This window comes from Macaca thibetana, chromosome X, assembly GCF_024542745.1.
Source record: "Macaca thibetana thibetana isolate TM-01 chromosome X, ASM2454274v1, whole genome shotgun sequence".
NCBI classification, from domain to species: domain Eukaryota; kingdom Metazoa; phylum Chordata; class Mammalia; order Primates; family Cercopithecidae; genus Macaca; species Macaca thibetana.
This window is the reverse complement of record NC_065598.1, coordinates 7536279-7552302: the sequence shown is the minus strand read 5'-3', so window position 1 is coordinate 7552302 and position 16024 is coordinate 7536279.

The window sequence follows — 16024 nt, the reverse complement described above, 5'->3', positions numbered from 1 at the left end:
AAAACCAACCAGGCCCAACAGGATGCTGGATTTGACCTAGGTTTCACATAGGACCTCATTATACACTCATTAACATACTACATCACACACCCACGAGCACCAGGACAGATCTGGGAACGCCCATATTTGGTGTAAAACTGGGTGGCACCACAGTTCCGAGAAATCTCACCTTTTTCCAGAAATCTTCATGAATATTCCATCTCTTGGTTTAAGAAAGCCATAAAGGCAGCAGCCCCAAACTGTCCTGCATGACTCACTTTCTTGAGTACACTCACCTTTCTTCAGTGTGTACTTTTGCTTTGCAATAAATCTCCACATTTACACTATTTGTTTTTTAACTCTTCCTTAAATTTCTTCTCCTGATGGTCCCAAGAGCCTGGACACTGGCCAGGATTGAGGTCCCACCTGCTTTTGGGGACCTCCCATAGCCTACGGGTATCAGACTCAGCACCCAGGCATTTTCTTCTAGTTCATCAACTTGCAACAAGTGCAGCCACACAATACTATGGTTCTGAACGAAATCAAAATATTTCACCCAAAAATAGGGCTCCCTGATATAATGAGTATTTTGAATGAAAAGCCCTTAGAGATCAACAAGTGCTGCAAAAAACTTTTCTCCTATCTACATAAGGCTAGGACTCACCCACCAAGGAAAACAATTGTTCTTGCTCCTCTTCTATTATCTCCTTACCCATTACTGGAAAGATGACCAACATATTACCACACTGAACAGACCCTTTTTCCAGATGACTGTCTCTAAGAATCAGTTAAATTCCAAAGAAAACTATTTACAAGTTAATCCCTGTTTCCCATGTATTCATTCTCCCTAGTAATCATTTATTGTCCCACAATAGAATTCTTCCTCTCCCCCTCCCTTCACCTCTTTCACAAGGATCCAAGTCCCCACTCTTTCTGTAACCTCAGGATAGTGCATAAGCTTCAAACCTCATTGAGAGGTTGAGTCTTCATTGTGAAGACTCTTGTCTGTACACATTAAATATATTTGTATGCTTTTTCTCCTACTAATCAATTTGCCTCATGGCAGTGATTTTTCAGCAGACCTTTAGGAGCCAAGGATCTTAGCCTTCATAATTCAAAGGCATGAGATTGCTTTGCCAAACGCTTTCTGGGGAGGTTGTATTGTCATGGATAATACTGTTGTGGAAAGTGAACCTCATTGCTCTCTGATAACTGGGCAACTTGGCCCAAAAACACCTGGAAAAAAAATTTTTTTTAAAGGCCTATCTGTCCTAATCTTTTGCCTGACATGTTTTCACCCAGAACGGGAGCAGCATTTATTTGTATACTTGACTAAAGCACTTTAAACATGACTTGAATACTGTCTAAAACATACATTTTCACTCTCATCCCCAACTGGGTTTTTAGAAAAGAATAACACCTTTGAAAAGTATCAGTGATAGCTATTTGCAAGTAGGAGATGCATCAGATGAAACATTTTTTGATGATTTTTTTTTCTTCTTAACATCTGAGATGCTAATACCTCAGAGAGCTCTCCTAAGCATTTGGTTTTGAACATATGATTTGCTTTGCCCAGAAGATTTCATTTGATGTTTGGTACTCATCGGTAAAGCACTTTAAACTTCAAAAGCACTTCAAAATCCGTTGACTTGCGTCTGAAATCTTTTGCATTTACACAGTATGAGTCACGGCACCCGAAAGAGTTGGCTGGAATCTTTCTCAATCCCTTTCACAAGGAAAGTTTGTGCAGCAACCCTCCTTAAGTCCTTGAGAATTTTTGCTGAAGTTTTAAAAATGGCTTTTAAACAAATGTCATTCAGCCTTCCATTAACTTTAACTTTTAAAAATAATTATTTTCTTAGCTTATCTATGGTTGAGCCAAACTTCAAACATAATTACAGTAAGTTATATTTCACTCTAATTTGTCTGAAATAGAAGTCAAGAAAATGGTTTTGTATTTTTAGAGACAACTAGTTACTGAAATCCAATGGACTTTAGGATTCAGTCCTGCTTTTCTAAATACAATTTTAAAATTATGAATATTTGACTGAGATTTAAAATCCCATCAAGTACTTTTAAGGAGAAATGTCTGGGAATGCCAAAAGTCCTATGGGATTGTAAGAGTTTATGAATAAAAATGTAGTGGTAACTTGGGAGCGTAGAACAGAGGTAGAATGCATTAAATTTTTCATTCTGGGGCTCCCCTGTTTAATTAACAGCTAATGCCCTTGTCTCTTTGCCAGGTTTAATTGGTTGGAGTGAAATGAAACGCATTAGGAATAAAGAACTGTTTTTCTTGGATAAAGCTAAATCTTTGATCACAATTTCAACTCGTATTAAAATTAATTTAAAACAAATACCAGGCAGTGGCACCACAATCCTTTTTTGGATCTTTCAATCAATCAGAAAACCAAACAATTAAGCTTACTTTTTTAAAAATGAAAAACAAATTTCATTTTTTTACTACCTCAAAGAGGAAAGGTCTCCTTGTATCATCAGGCCCAATGCATTCTTTGTTTAATCATATGACTAAAAAGCTAATTATAGAGTCCTGCCTGTTTTCACTACCTTAAAGACAGACTTGAAAAATGGGGAAACCAGTCTAGCATAAGTTGTTCTGTTACAGCCTCTGGAATTAGTCAGTATTTACAAATGATGGTGTCCTCATTCTTAAGTTTACGTCGTCAACAACTTCAAAAAAATCTAAGAAACACAAAAGTGTTACAGCCGGGCATGGTGGTGCATGCCTTTAGTCCCAGCTACTCGGGAGGCTGAGGCAGGAGAATCACTTGAACCCGGGAGACAGAGGTTAGAGTCAGCCTAGATTGCACCACTGCACTACAGCCTGGGCAACAGAGTGAAACTCTATCTCAAAAACAACAACAAAAACAAAAAAAACCAAAATATCTTTCAAACACCAACACTACTCAGTAAATCTTCACTGTAGTGTTTTCTGTCCCTTACAATATAAACCACTTTCTATTTTTTCCCTTTTGACCATAAATAATTTGAGAACATATCCACTTGGTTTTTTAGAATATTGTGAAAATAAAGACCTAAGAGTTTTCAGTTTATAAACATGTGTTCATGGAACTGAAAATATTATCCTGGGTCACAGTGTTATGAAACAGTGACTTTGTATTGCCACAGTAGTAGGCGTAGGTCAGACGCTTTGAGGTATCTGTCTTAGTCGGCTAGGGCTGCTATTAAAAAAAAAAAAAAACTAAAAAAAAAACTAACAAACGACAAAAATATATATATATCTACTATAGACTGGGTGGCATAAACAACAGACATCTGAAAGTCCAAGATCAAGATTTCAGCTAAATCAGTTCCCAGTGAGTGCTCTCTTCCAAGTTTGCGGAGAGCCACTTCTCTATGTGTTCTCAAATGTTTAGTGTGGGGTGGGGAGAGAAAGAAAGAGACAGAGACAGAGAGCGAGACAGAAAGAAATCTTCCTCTTCTTCTCAGCCACTAGTCCCATCATGAAGCTTGGGCCCTGTGATGGTTAATAGCGAGTGTCAACTTGATTGGCTTGAAGGATGCAAAGTATTGATCCTGGGTGTGTCTGTGAGGGTGTTGCCAAAGGAGATTAACATTTGAGTCAGTGGGTTGGGGAATGCAGACCCACCCTTAATCTAGTGGGCACAATCTAATCAGCTGCCAGGGTGGCTAGAATATAAAGCATGCAAAAAAACATGAAAAGACTAGAGTGGTCAAGCCTCCTAGCCTACAACTTTCTCCCATGCTGAATGCTTCCTGCCCTTGAACATCAGACTCCAAGTTCTTCAGTTTTAAGACTAGACTGGCTCTCCTTGCTCTTCAGCTTGCAGATGGCCTATTGTGGAACCTTGTGATCATGTGAGTTAATACTTAATAAACTCCACTTCATACACATACATATATATCCTGTTAGTTCTGTTCCTCTAGAGAACCCTGAGTAATACAGATTTTGGTACCAGGAGTGGTTCTAGAGGAACAGAATATTAAGGATGGAGTTCTTCTGTTGGTTTTGGGGTTTCTGGAGTTGGCTGCTTAATATGATTAGACCCAAAAATGCAAAGGACTCTACTTCTAATAGTATGGAGAACACTGATAGTCTCTGGTGTGAAATGTTTAGAGAGTTATGCAAAATAAATGCATTTGACACTCCTGATTCACTGCTCATGAGAGGCAAGGAGTTTAGTGACTCTATAGATAACACCTTTGGCCATATGTGGAGAACCAAGGAACATAATGAAGCTGGTTGGTTGCTCCTAAGTTCAGTGGACAAAGTGATGAAAGAGAATGATGAACTCAGGGATTCTGTCTCCTGGCTTCAGAAGCAGATACCGAGCCACAAATTTGCTAAGATTGCCCTGAGTGAAAGTCTCATCAGATAAATTCTAAATGTAAATTAAGTTTAGTTTTGAAATTGGTTACATTGTAGGCCCAGTGTGCGGTTTGAAGTTCTCTCTGACCCATGGCCTTGCCTAGAGGAATATCACTTATCTTTCAAATTGGTTTGAATTTTAAACTCTGTCTAGAAACCTTTTAATCTTATATTTATATTTGGATAATATTTTCATGATAGAAAGTATCTAAATAGAAATATGTCTGTATCTATAGCACATTTTTAAAAAAATTTTTTTCCTTTAATTTTTAACTTTTAAAAATGTGTTACCATTAGCTCCTTTATACTTATACAATTCTGTGCTGGGAATACCTCCTGAGAAATGCATCTTTAGGTTATTTGGTCCTTGTGCAATCGTCTTAGAGGGCACATACCCATGTACATGTACAGGTGTGTTACATAGGTAAACTTGTGTCATGGTGCTTTGTTGTACAGATTGTTTCATCATCCAGGTACTAAGCCTAGTATCCATTAGTTATTTTTTCTGATCCCCTTCCTCCTCCAACCCTCCACCCTCTGAGAAGCCCCAGTGTCTGTTGTTCCCCTCTCTGTGTCCATGTGTTCTCATCATTTAGCTCCCACTTATAAGTGAGAACATGTGGAATTTGTTTCCTGTTCCTGCATTAGTTTGCTAAGGATAATGGCCTCCAGCTTCATCCATGTTCCTGCAAAGGACATGATCTTGTTCTATTTTATGGCTGCATAATATTCCATCATGTATATGTACCACATTTTCATTATCCAGTCTCTAATTGATGGGCGTTTAGGTTGATTCTATGTCTTTGTTATTGTGAATAGTGTTGCAATGAACATACATGTGCATGTGTCTTTATAACAGAACAATTTATATTCCTTTGCATATATACCCAGTAATGGGATTCCTGGGGCAAATGGTATTTCTGTCTTTATGTCTTTGAGGAGTCACCAAACTGTCTTCCACAATGATTGAAGTAACTTATACTCCCATTGTGATGGTTAACACTGAGTGTCAACTGAACTGGACTGAAGGATGCAAAGCATTGATCCTGGGTGTGTTTGTGAGGGTGTTGCCAAAGGAGAATAACATTTGAGTCAGTGGGCTGGGAGAGATGGACCCACCCTTAATCTGAGTGGGCACTATCTAATCAGTTGCCACCATGGCTAGAATATAAAGCAGGCAGAAAAATGTGAAAAGACTAGACTGGCCTAGCCTCCCAGCCTACATCTTTCTCCCGTGATGGATGCTTCCTGCCCTCAAGCATCGGACTACAAGTTCTTTAGTTTTGGGACTTGGATTGCCTCTCCTTTCTCCTCGGCTTGCAGATGGTCTTGTGATCGTGTAAAGGGCCTTTTTATCATGTAAGTTAATACTTAATAAACTCCCCTTTATGTATACATCTATCCTATTAGTTCTGTTCCTCTAGAGAACCATAACTAATACAGGTCCTCATGAACTCATCTAACCCTTAACACCTCTCAATGGCCCCATCTCCAATACCATCATATTGGAGGTTAGGGCTTCAACATATGGATTTTTTGGTGGTGGGGGTGGCACAATTCAGCACAGTTCAGTCCTCAGCCTCCCTGGTGTCTGGTCGGAAATCAGGGACTTGTGCCTGAATAAGGAAGGCAGTCTTTATTTAGAGCCCCTGATAATTCCATAAACAAAACTTCAGTGTTCATGGTCCTTCACCTTGGAGAGAAGAGTCCCAGTGACAGGGGCGGGAGACAGAGCTGCCACTTTCAGCCGAGCACCCCCCAATGGGATGGAACTGGAATCAAGTATGTCCAATGCGGTCACCTAGACGTGGAAAGTGAGGAAAGTGTAAAGGAATAAAAAATCTTCCTGGGGGGTATAACAAACAATTTGATGTAAAGTAACATATGGAGAAAGGGCTTCCATGGAGTTACCACACACAGAGGACAGAGAGAGGAATCTTCAGCAGGACGTGTGAAGCAGAAAGAGACACGTGGAAGAAAAACCACATTCTGGAGAAAAAGCAGGATAAAAAGAAAGGAAATTGTAGGAATGAAAAGGAGCTGGGGTCAAAAGGCAAGCAAATGCAAGAAACCAGAAGGATGTGGCTTTGAAAATGCAGGCTGAAAAAATAAAATGGCTATGAAGAGAAAGAAAACAGGGAAGTGGTCAGTGAAGAATCAAGTGTGAGCATGGCAGTGGGGAAGGGACACTGAACGGAAAGATGGAATAAAGGACATAAATTGTTGAGAAAACATTCTAAAATGTTTCAGATTCAAGAAGGTCAACACTAGATTTAAACACCTGAAAAATTATTTATATTATCAATGATGTTATCAGCACTTGGAGATAACCAATGTTCTAAAGTCACAGGAATTGAATACCTGGTGTTCTCTACCACCTCTTGGTCTTATTGATCAGCCAATGGCATTGAAAAAATGATTTTAGTTTATTGAAAATTGCATAAGCAATGCCATATGTATGGCATCATCAAACTCAACCCACTTTCACGTTCAAGGTCTTTTATTCCTCATTTATTTGTCTTTCTCCTTGACTGCCTCTTTGTTCTCCTGATTTAAGAGGCACTACATGCTCATTATATGAAGCAGCTCTCAAGAGTACCTTGGGTTCTTTAGAGAAAAGGAACCAGTAAAGCTAATGAATATAAACCAATATGCTTTTTGGAGTTTGAAATGAAGCAAATGCATCAGTCACACGCACCCAGGTGGAGCACTAAAGATGAGGTTAAGGTCTTTCTACATCTATAAAACGTATGACACTCTTAATAGAAAGATTCTATTGAGACAGAAAATGAGGTTATTGTTTTAATGATTTGAGTAAGAACAAGCTAACTTAGCACAGCAATGTGCATTATAGTTTCTGCTGCATTCTTGCAAACATCAGCTCTCCTGCCTGCTGGTTCACTGACAGATACTTCATGCTCCCCTAGAGTCTTTGGTGGAATGTTTTCTAATTGCCTTACATATGATCCTTGATGTTTTCAATGTCTCACACTTCTAATCATTAAAAAAAGAGAAAAATAATGTCAAAAGCTTTTGGATTAGAGTTTTAAAAATTTTTGTCCCTAGCATAGTCTATTTATGTTAAGTTCACCCTTCACATGTATTATTTTTATTTTTGAGACCAGGGTCTTGTTCTGTCACCCAGGCTGGAGTGCAGTGGCATGATCAAGGCTCATTCCCTGCAGCCTTGGCCAACCAGGCTCGAGTAATCCTCCCACTTCAGCCTCCCAAGTAGCTGGGATGACAAGCGTGTGCCCCCACAACTGGCTAAATTTTGTGTTTTTTTGTAACAATGAGGTTTTGCCAGGTTGCCCATGCTGGTCTTGAACTTCTGAGATTAAGTGATCAGTCCACTTCAGCCTCCAAAAGTGCTGCGATTACAGGCATGAGCCACCATGCCCAGCCCCTTCACATGTAAGTACTGAGATCTGTATCAGTTTAGAAGTTAAATCATTTCAGAGAAGCATATTAATGATACAGATCTTGCAGGAAAGAATGGTTCCACAATGGCCTGATGCTATAAACTCTATTGCAGCCATACCACCAAACATAAAGACAACCTAATATCAAAAAGGACTCTGACCTATTTTATCTTGGAAATAACTTTACCAAGAAGAGCCTTTTGTTCCTGTTTTTAATTTTTGCATCATTCTCTAAATTGCTAGACCTTTAGCTACATTAAATCAATCGAATATTTATCAATTCAATTTTAGGGAAACTTGAAGTTTTGACTCACCATTTAGCATGGCTGGGGAGGCCTCAGGAAACTTACAATCATGGCAGTAGGTGAAGGTGAAGCAGGCACCTTCTTCACAAGGCAGCAGGAAGGAGAAGTGCCAAGTGAAGGGTAAAGAGCCCCTTATAAAACCATGAGATCTCCTGAGAACTCACTCACTATCATGAGAACAGCATGAGGAAAACTGCCCCCATGATCCAATTACCCCCACCTGGTCTCTCCCTTGACACATGGAGATTATTGGGATTACAATTAAAAATGAGATTTGGATGGGGACACAAAGCCTAATTATATCAAGCATGAACCTCTCCAGATTTTAATAATTATTTTAATATATATGAGCTCTTACAACCATAACATGGATTCATTTGGTCAAGAAACAATGTATAACAATGTATAGTGTAGCATAAGACTTCTTTTTTTTCCCAATAATGGATAAAGTATACATGGATCTGATTTATTCAAGGAGTGCAGTGGAGCCATCATGGCTCACTGTAGCCTCAACCTTCTGGGCTCAACTGATCCTCCTGTCTCTGCCTCCCAAGTAGCTGGGACTACAAGTGCATGTCGCCATGGCCCGTTAATTTTTTGATGATCTGTATAGGTGGAGTCTTCCTATGTTGCCCAGGCTGGTCTTGAACTCATGGACTCAAGCAATTCTCCCTCCTCAGCCTCCCAAAGTGCTAGGATTACAGGCATGAGCTACTGCACTTGGCCTAATTTATTCTTAAAAGGCAGAACATCTATAAGAGGCCATCAGAGGGCAGATGGGTGAGACAAAATGCTTAAATTGGCACCTTATTTACATAAAGATTGAATTTCTTCTCAAAATGTTAAAATGCACAAGGCACTAAGAGGGACAATTATGATTCTTCTTTATGGAAGTGGGGGTGTTGCCTGTCTGTCATAACTTCCTTGATGTTTGACATGTTAAAAGATAAAATATTTGTGCAGTAGACAGGCAAGCAAAAGACAGTCAAAAAATTCAGCTAGGAAACTAACAGGTTAATGGAAAAAATTTTCTACTTATTTTACATTAAGTTGTAATTTTCAGAAAACATGTAAGATTATTTTTTCCCCTAAATCAACTCCAACACCTTAATAATGCAAGGTTTATTTTTGAAAAAAAAAATGTAACTGGAAAAAATAAACAGAAAGTAGCTCACAGCAGTTTGGCTGTGAGATGAGTCTGGAAGGATGTTCTACAATATAAATATTTTACTTCCAACTTGGTCAGAATGGATGTACAAATGAAGACATGTGCAGACTTTTAGGTAGTAAGCCAGGCATATTTTAAAAATGCACATTTCTAGATACGTATCTCACTTAAAAGATACGCTTAGGTATATCCTCTCATGCTGTTCGTAGATTCATCTGCTCAAAACAAATTTATGAGCATGTCAGTTTCCCACTCCATGCTTTCTCACTTCATAAAGATGAAATGCTGACTCCCTTTCTGTTGCATTCAGCATTGTTCCAAGTTGGACTTTAGTCTTTGTTGCAGCTTCATAACTCACTCCCTGTCCCAAACCTACACCCCTTCCTTCCAATAACTCATCCCTGTTCATGGAGCTTGTGGCTTTAATCATACCTGTTCTCTCTCTCTAAAATGCCCTTCCATCTTCTCCTCTGTCAACATCACCCTTCTCCTTCAAGGCTTAGCCCAAATATTATCTCTTTTATTAAGCCTACCTCAAATCTTTCCTCACAGTTAGAATTAATGAGCTTTGCCTCTGTGGCTGAAAGAAGAGTAATTTTACTTCTATTATGTGTAGTGTCGCACTTTATGGTATGTCCCTGCTTGGAACCTAAATCTTCAACGCAATTATGACCTCTGAGGACAGAAATAGTTTTTGAGATTATTATTGAGACCATGTCTTAGTCCCTGTTCTGTTGCTGATAACAGAATACTGGAAAATAGGTAATTTATAAAGAAAATGATTTTATTTCTTACACTTATGGAAGTTGAGAAGTCCAAGGTCAACAGGCTGTATCTGCTGACGGCCTTCTTACTAGTTGGGGGTTGAAGGAGACCTCTCTGCAGTGTTCTCAGGAGGCACAGAGCATCGCATGGTGAGGAAGCTGAGTGTGTTAGCTCAGGTCTTTCTTGCTCTTCTTATAAAGCCACCAGTCCCACTCTTGTTACAACCCATCAATACATTAATTCATAAACTGATTAATTCATTAATTAATAAGTGGATTAATCCATTATTGACAGCAGAGCCTTTATGACCCAGGCCCCGCTTAAAGGTCCCACATCTCAACATCAGGGATTAAGTTTCAACATGATTTTGGAAGAGACAAACACTCAAATCATAGCAGACCATGACTGCACAACAACAGCGTAATATCAGTATGGTAGGCTAGAGTTAGGTCAGATTTGACTTACACTAGCACTGATACTCTTTGGTAAGTTATGGGGCCTTTTACATGAATAGTAATATCTATTCTGAAAGGAAAATAAAAACTTGGGACCCCAACTCACTATGCCAGAAGAAAACAAACTAAGCTGAAAATTGAGTCGTGCAAGAAACTGCCTTTCCTTTTGTTCCTCTGCAAACAGCTAAGATAAAAGGTTAAATGTCTCCATAGGTAGCTACTCTGTGTTCACCTTATCTTATGCAAAGTGCTATTTATGGAGCAAGAGATAAATATATTATTGACTATTCCCCTACCTGCTTCCTTTCACTTGGAGCATGTGGATTCAGTAATGTGACCATACCCTCCCTTTTTCCCCTCCAGCCAGCTATTCCCCTTTAAATACTGAAGTCCTAACCATCACCTTTGGAGAAAGGCACAGACCTCCCTCACAATCAGGTCCTTCTCAGAGGCAAAATAAACTTCTAAATTGATTGAGACCTGTCTCAGATACCTTTTGGTTTATACTATCTTGCAGAATTCTCAAGGCAAATGGAAATAGCATATGTAAAATCCTTTGCAGAATTCCTGGCGTATAACAGGAACTTAATAAATACTAAATATTGGTAGATATTGGTGTGCTTTTTCTAATGTTAAAGAAGGCTTATAGCAGCTATAACTAAATAAAGAAGATTGAAGGCAGCCTTAGCTCTAAAACAAAGTCCCTCTCCCAAGGGAATTTAGGGTCTCTCAGGAGAGATTAGATAAGGACATTCATGAAAACAATCCAGAGCTGTATGGCTATGATTGGAATAAAGGGCTTGAAGAAACAGTTGTATGCGATCTCAGGATGCAGGCTTCACTTCTGGCTGGTGCAATGAATGAATGAATGCTTCATGGAGAATGGAACATTTGAGCAGGGCCATGAAGAAAGGTTGTGATAGACAGAAGTATCAGGTACTTGCAACTAGAAGGAAGAGAACCAGTACTAGGAAGTGGAAACTATAATTTATAAGAAACAGTACAAAACAATGACTGGTTAGGGATTCCAGTTGATGTAAGGCCATGTCTGGAAAAGAATGCGCAGGACAATATTGTGTCCTCAAAGACCAGCTAAGGGCCAGGAACAGTGGCTAACATCTGTAATCCCAGCACTTCAGGAGGCCGAGGCAGAAAGATCACTTGAGATCAGGAGTTTGAGACCGGCCTGGCCAACATGGTGAAATCCTGTATCTACTAAAAATACAAAAATTAGCTAGGCATGGTGGCACACACCTGTAGTCCTGTAGTCCCAGCTACTCGAGAGGCTGAGGCAGAAGATCGCATGAACCCGGGAGGCAGTGGTTGCAGTGAGCTGAGATTGTGCCACTGCACTCCAGAATGGGTGACAGAGCAAGACAGTGAAAGAAAGAAAGAAAGAAAGAAAGAAAGAAAGAAAGAAAAAAGAAAAAGAAAGAAAGAAAGAAAGAAAGAAAGAAAGAAAGAAAGAAAGAAAGAAAGAAAGAAAGAAAGAAAGAAAGAAAGAAAGAAAGAAAGAAAAGAAAGAAAGAAAGAAAGAGAGAAAGAAAAGAAGGAAAGAAGGAAAGAAAGAAAGAAGGAAAGAAGGAAGGAAAGAAGGAAAGAAAGAAGGAAAGAAAAAAAGAAAGAGAGAGAGAAAGAAAGAATCAGCTAAGAATTCAGGACTTTCTGAAGGAGATAAGGGGAAGATACTTAAGGTTCTCACAGAACACAATTTAGACAGCTAAAGAGCTAAAGATGAATGCAGTGTATCGTTCCAATTTTAGTATATGTGCTGCTGAAGCAAGCACTGAATGCAGTGTATCATAGCATCATTTCACATTAGTAGGTCTTGGGGCTTGGTTTGTTCTGTTTTGCATTTCACAATCCTTTAACAGAGAGTTACAGGTTGTTATCAACATTTTCCGCAGACTTTTGGAGATAAACTGTTTTATCTTAGAGTGATTCCTCCTGATACAATATAATGAGAAGAACACGAACTCCTTTATAGAAAAGGCACATATTTCAGCATACAGCCTAGGTAAAAAGTAAGGGTTAACTGGTTTAGTTGAGATTAATTATACAGATGTTTATTTCCCAGTTGCTATGGGTCTGTAACATAAAAGTGGTTATTGACTAAAAGTAGATGTGCTTCATTAATATCAGTGTGAGAAGAACAACAGGGAGATGCTGGCACCCATGCCGTGTGGGCTGGAATCTGGAAGACCTGGCCCCTGGCCAGGCACGTGCTGATGAGCAGGTGACATTCACCTTGCAATCTGCCCTTTCCTCACCCATAAAATGGGAATCATAATACCTGCTCAGTCCTCCAGATGAAATATTGACGGGAAGTCATATATAAAATTATCAAGCAAAATGCACAAAATTAAAATTGCTACTTTTCAAGACACAGAAAGTGTATTAATTGTTTTTTCCTGCTTCTTTTCTGTCAGTTAGGATCAACATTGAATAAAGTTTTATAAAACACATCTCACTTGATGCATCTCACATCACTTAAAAAATAACATTGGGAATGTCTTTCCTTTCACTTTATTCATCCTGACTCTTCTTTGCCAAATATTCTGTATACAAATTTCCACATATCATTATGTTTAGAGTGGTACCATCCACACAAAATGGTTCATATACGGATCTCTTGAAGGTTGCATGTCAGAAACATATTAAACTGTCATTGCCTTTTAAGATACACTTTCCTTTTGCATTTTTATTTGAACAAAAGTCAAGCTTATTCTAAAATGCAGTGATAGCTTTCTGTAGATCTAGGGAACTGTTAATATATTTTCTTATCTGTACCATACATTTGTACACAGCTGCTGAGTAATTCAACTGTTTAGAGTTGAACTAATGTTTTTGAACAATAAGTCAAATTCCACGATTTAGTCTACATCACAAGCATTTCAGTTCCATGGCATTATGGAAAAATGCCCAATCTGCTGTCAAGGTTGAATTTCATTTCTGCTTTCATAAATAAATTATGCCTGTCATTTCCATTAGACATAGTTCTTACCTAGATAGTTACAAAACATCTTTGAGAAGCTTAGGGCATCTCCTATATTCCACTTCAGATAGAGATATAATTTACTGAGGGATTAGAAAGAATGGTCAATAAAGCTGACAAAATATTTCAGCATTTGGAAAAAATTTTAAATGCCTTAGTGCAATAACTCCTGGGGAAACTATGGTCGCTAAAATGACTATAATTCTTATTCATGTTCATTCCTGGTTTAGGGGCCTTCCTTAAACTAATTTCAGAATTTATTTAAGTCATAACAAAGGGTCTTAAAACCACCTGATTTCCTAAAGTTTTCTTTACCAGTCAGATTTCCTGGTGCCTTCCTCTCTTCCCTGTGTGTAGGTGCAGAGTGGGAGGTGTACATATGAGGTAAATGATGTGTGTGATGATGTAATGATGTATCTGATTATGTAACGATGTGTTTGGTGATGAAATGATGAATGTAATGATGCATGAGAGGTTCTTGTTGATTGCAGATGATAAGAATAAAAGACTTAGTTCACTATATCTGGCAGGGTCTGGTAAAAAGGCATTACCACCCTATGCATTCCAACAGAAGGAATCTATTCAAAACGAATCATTTAGAAAGGGGTAGGAGATCCAGAAGAAGGCAGAAAGGAAGGTGACATGGCCAAGAGATTAAGAACTGCAGGAAGCTCCTAGCACTTCTGTGCTCAAAGAGTGAAAGAGAAAATGATTTTACCAAGAGCCCATGATTCCCCACCACTGAGGCTGAGAGTATTCCTGGCAGCCTTAGAACCAAAACCACCACCTTGCAGGAATGCAGGAGCGCAGGGCCCTGATGCTATCTCAGGACTCTGGGAGCCTGAAGCTGCCAGCCTCTCTCACCACCATGGCTGGAGCCAGAGCCTGCACCTGCCGTGCCCCACAGGCTGCTGCATTTGTGCTTGACGCTGCTGCCTCACTGTGACCACACTGCCTAGGGACCACGGGGGAGCCAGTCTTTCCCCTATGGAGGCTCCGGACAAAGGGAGGGAACCCAAAAGCCTTCCAGTTCCTGCCTGTGCTTCCCATTGGAAGAGCCCCATATTCCAATCTCACGCAGTTCACCCCCACTCTGACCCTTTCAAAACTCATGCAAGTTCTTCTCTTTGGTAATCACTAATCCAACACCCATACTCAGAGGCTTGAGACTGAGAAATGTATTTGTAGCATCCCAGCACCCTGTGACACAGGGGATAGCAGGAGAGAGTAGGAAGGAAGCTGGAAGCAAGAAGATAAATGACTGGTGCTCTTGGCAATCAGTCGCAATGCTCCTGGGATAGGGCTGCCTGACTTAGTAAAATTACAGGTCAGCCAGTTAAATTTGAATGTCAAATAAATAACAAATAATTTTAGTTTAAGCATATCCCAAATATTGCATGGGACATGCTTATATTTAAAAAAAAAACACATTTATTGCTTTTCTGAAATACAAATTCAATGGGTTAACCTGTATCCTATCAGGCAACTTTGTCCCAGGGGCGACCTGACTTACTCCTTACAGCACTGTGACTATATGGGGCTAAGTTGGCCAGCCATCTCTGCAACTTTAGTCCAGTAACATAGACAAAGGGCATACATGTAAACCAACAAATAAGTGTATACCATTGTGCATTTGAGGGTGAGGGTCGTTACTAAAGAATCTGAGAACTAAGAATGCTATCTAGGGAGGGGTTTTGCTCTTCTGTGTGTCTTTCTGAGGGAGAAGGGTCATGAGCTTTGAGGCCACAGTTTGGCTGACTGCGACTGAATTAACTGTCAGAGCTTGGTGAGCATGTGGATGAATCTGGGTTCAAACCAGAAAGGAAAATCACTACAAGTGTTGCAGCATTTGGGGTTTCATCACAACTGGACGTGGGAGACTGGGGAGAGCTCTTTGAAAGAGCTGCTTCCAGTAGCCTGGGCCTCTGGAAGATAATGGCTTCCACTTCACTTCCACCTCCCACATCCCATGCAAACCTTCTCATTTTTCTCAAAACCCATTCTCAGAAGGGATTATGCACATTGGGAAAGGACATTAATTGCCAGTTTTCCCAACAGTAAAATGGCAGCAGGAATAATAACAGCAGTGGTTAGCACTAACAAGTTATCTTTCAGCCTGAAGGATGTTACAGTTCTAATATTCCTCATCGTGTGTTGTAGTTGACAATATGAGGTGGGGCACAACTTCTCATACATCACAGAGAAAGAGGGAAACATTCTTAACGATTTGATGAAACAAACACTGGAAATGCTACAGTGAAAATTAAGATGCTGGCCAGGCGCGGTGGCTCATGCCTTTAATCCTAGCACTTTGAGAAGCCAAGGTGGGTGGATTGCTTGAGCCCAGGAGTTAAAGATCAGCCTGGGCAATATGGCAAAACTCCATCTCTATAAAAAATACAATAATTAGCTGGGCGTGGTAGTGCACATCTGTCATCCCAGCTACTGGGGAGGCTGCGGTGGGAGAATTGTTGGATCATGGGAGACAGAGGCTGCAGTGAGCCATGATGGTACCACTGCACTCCAGCCTGGGCAACAGAGTGAGACCTTGTCTCAAAAAAAT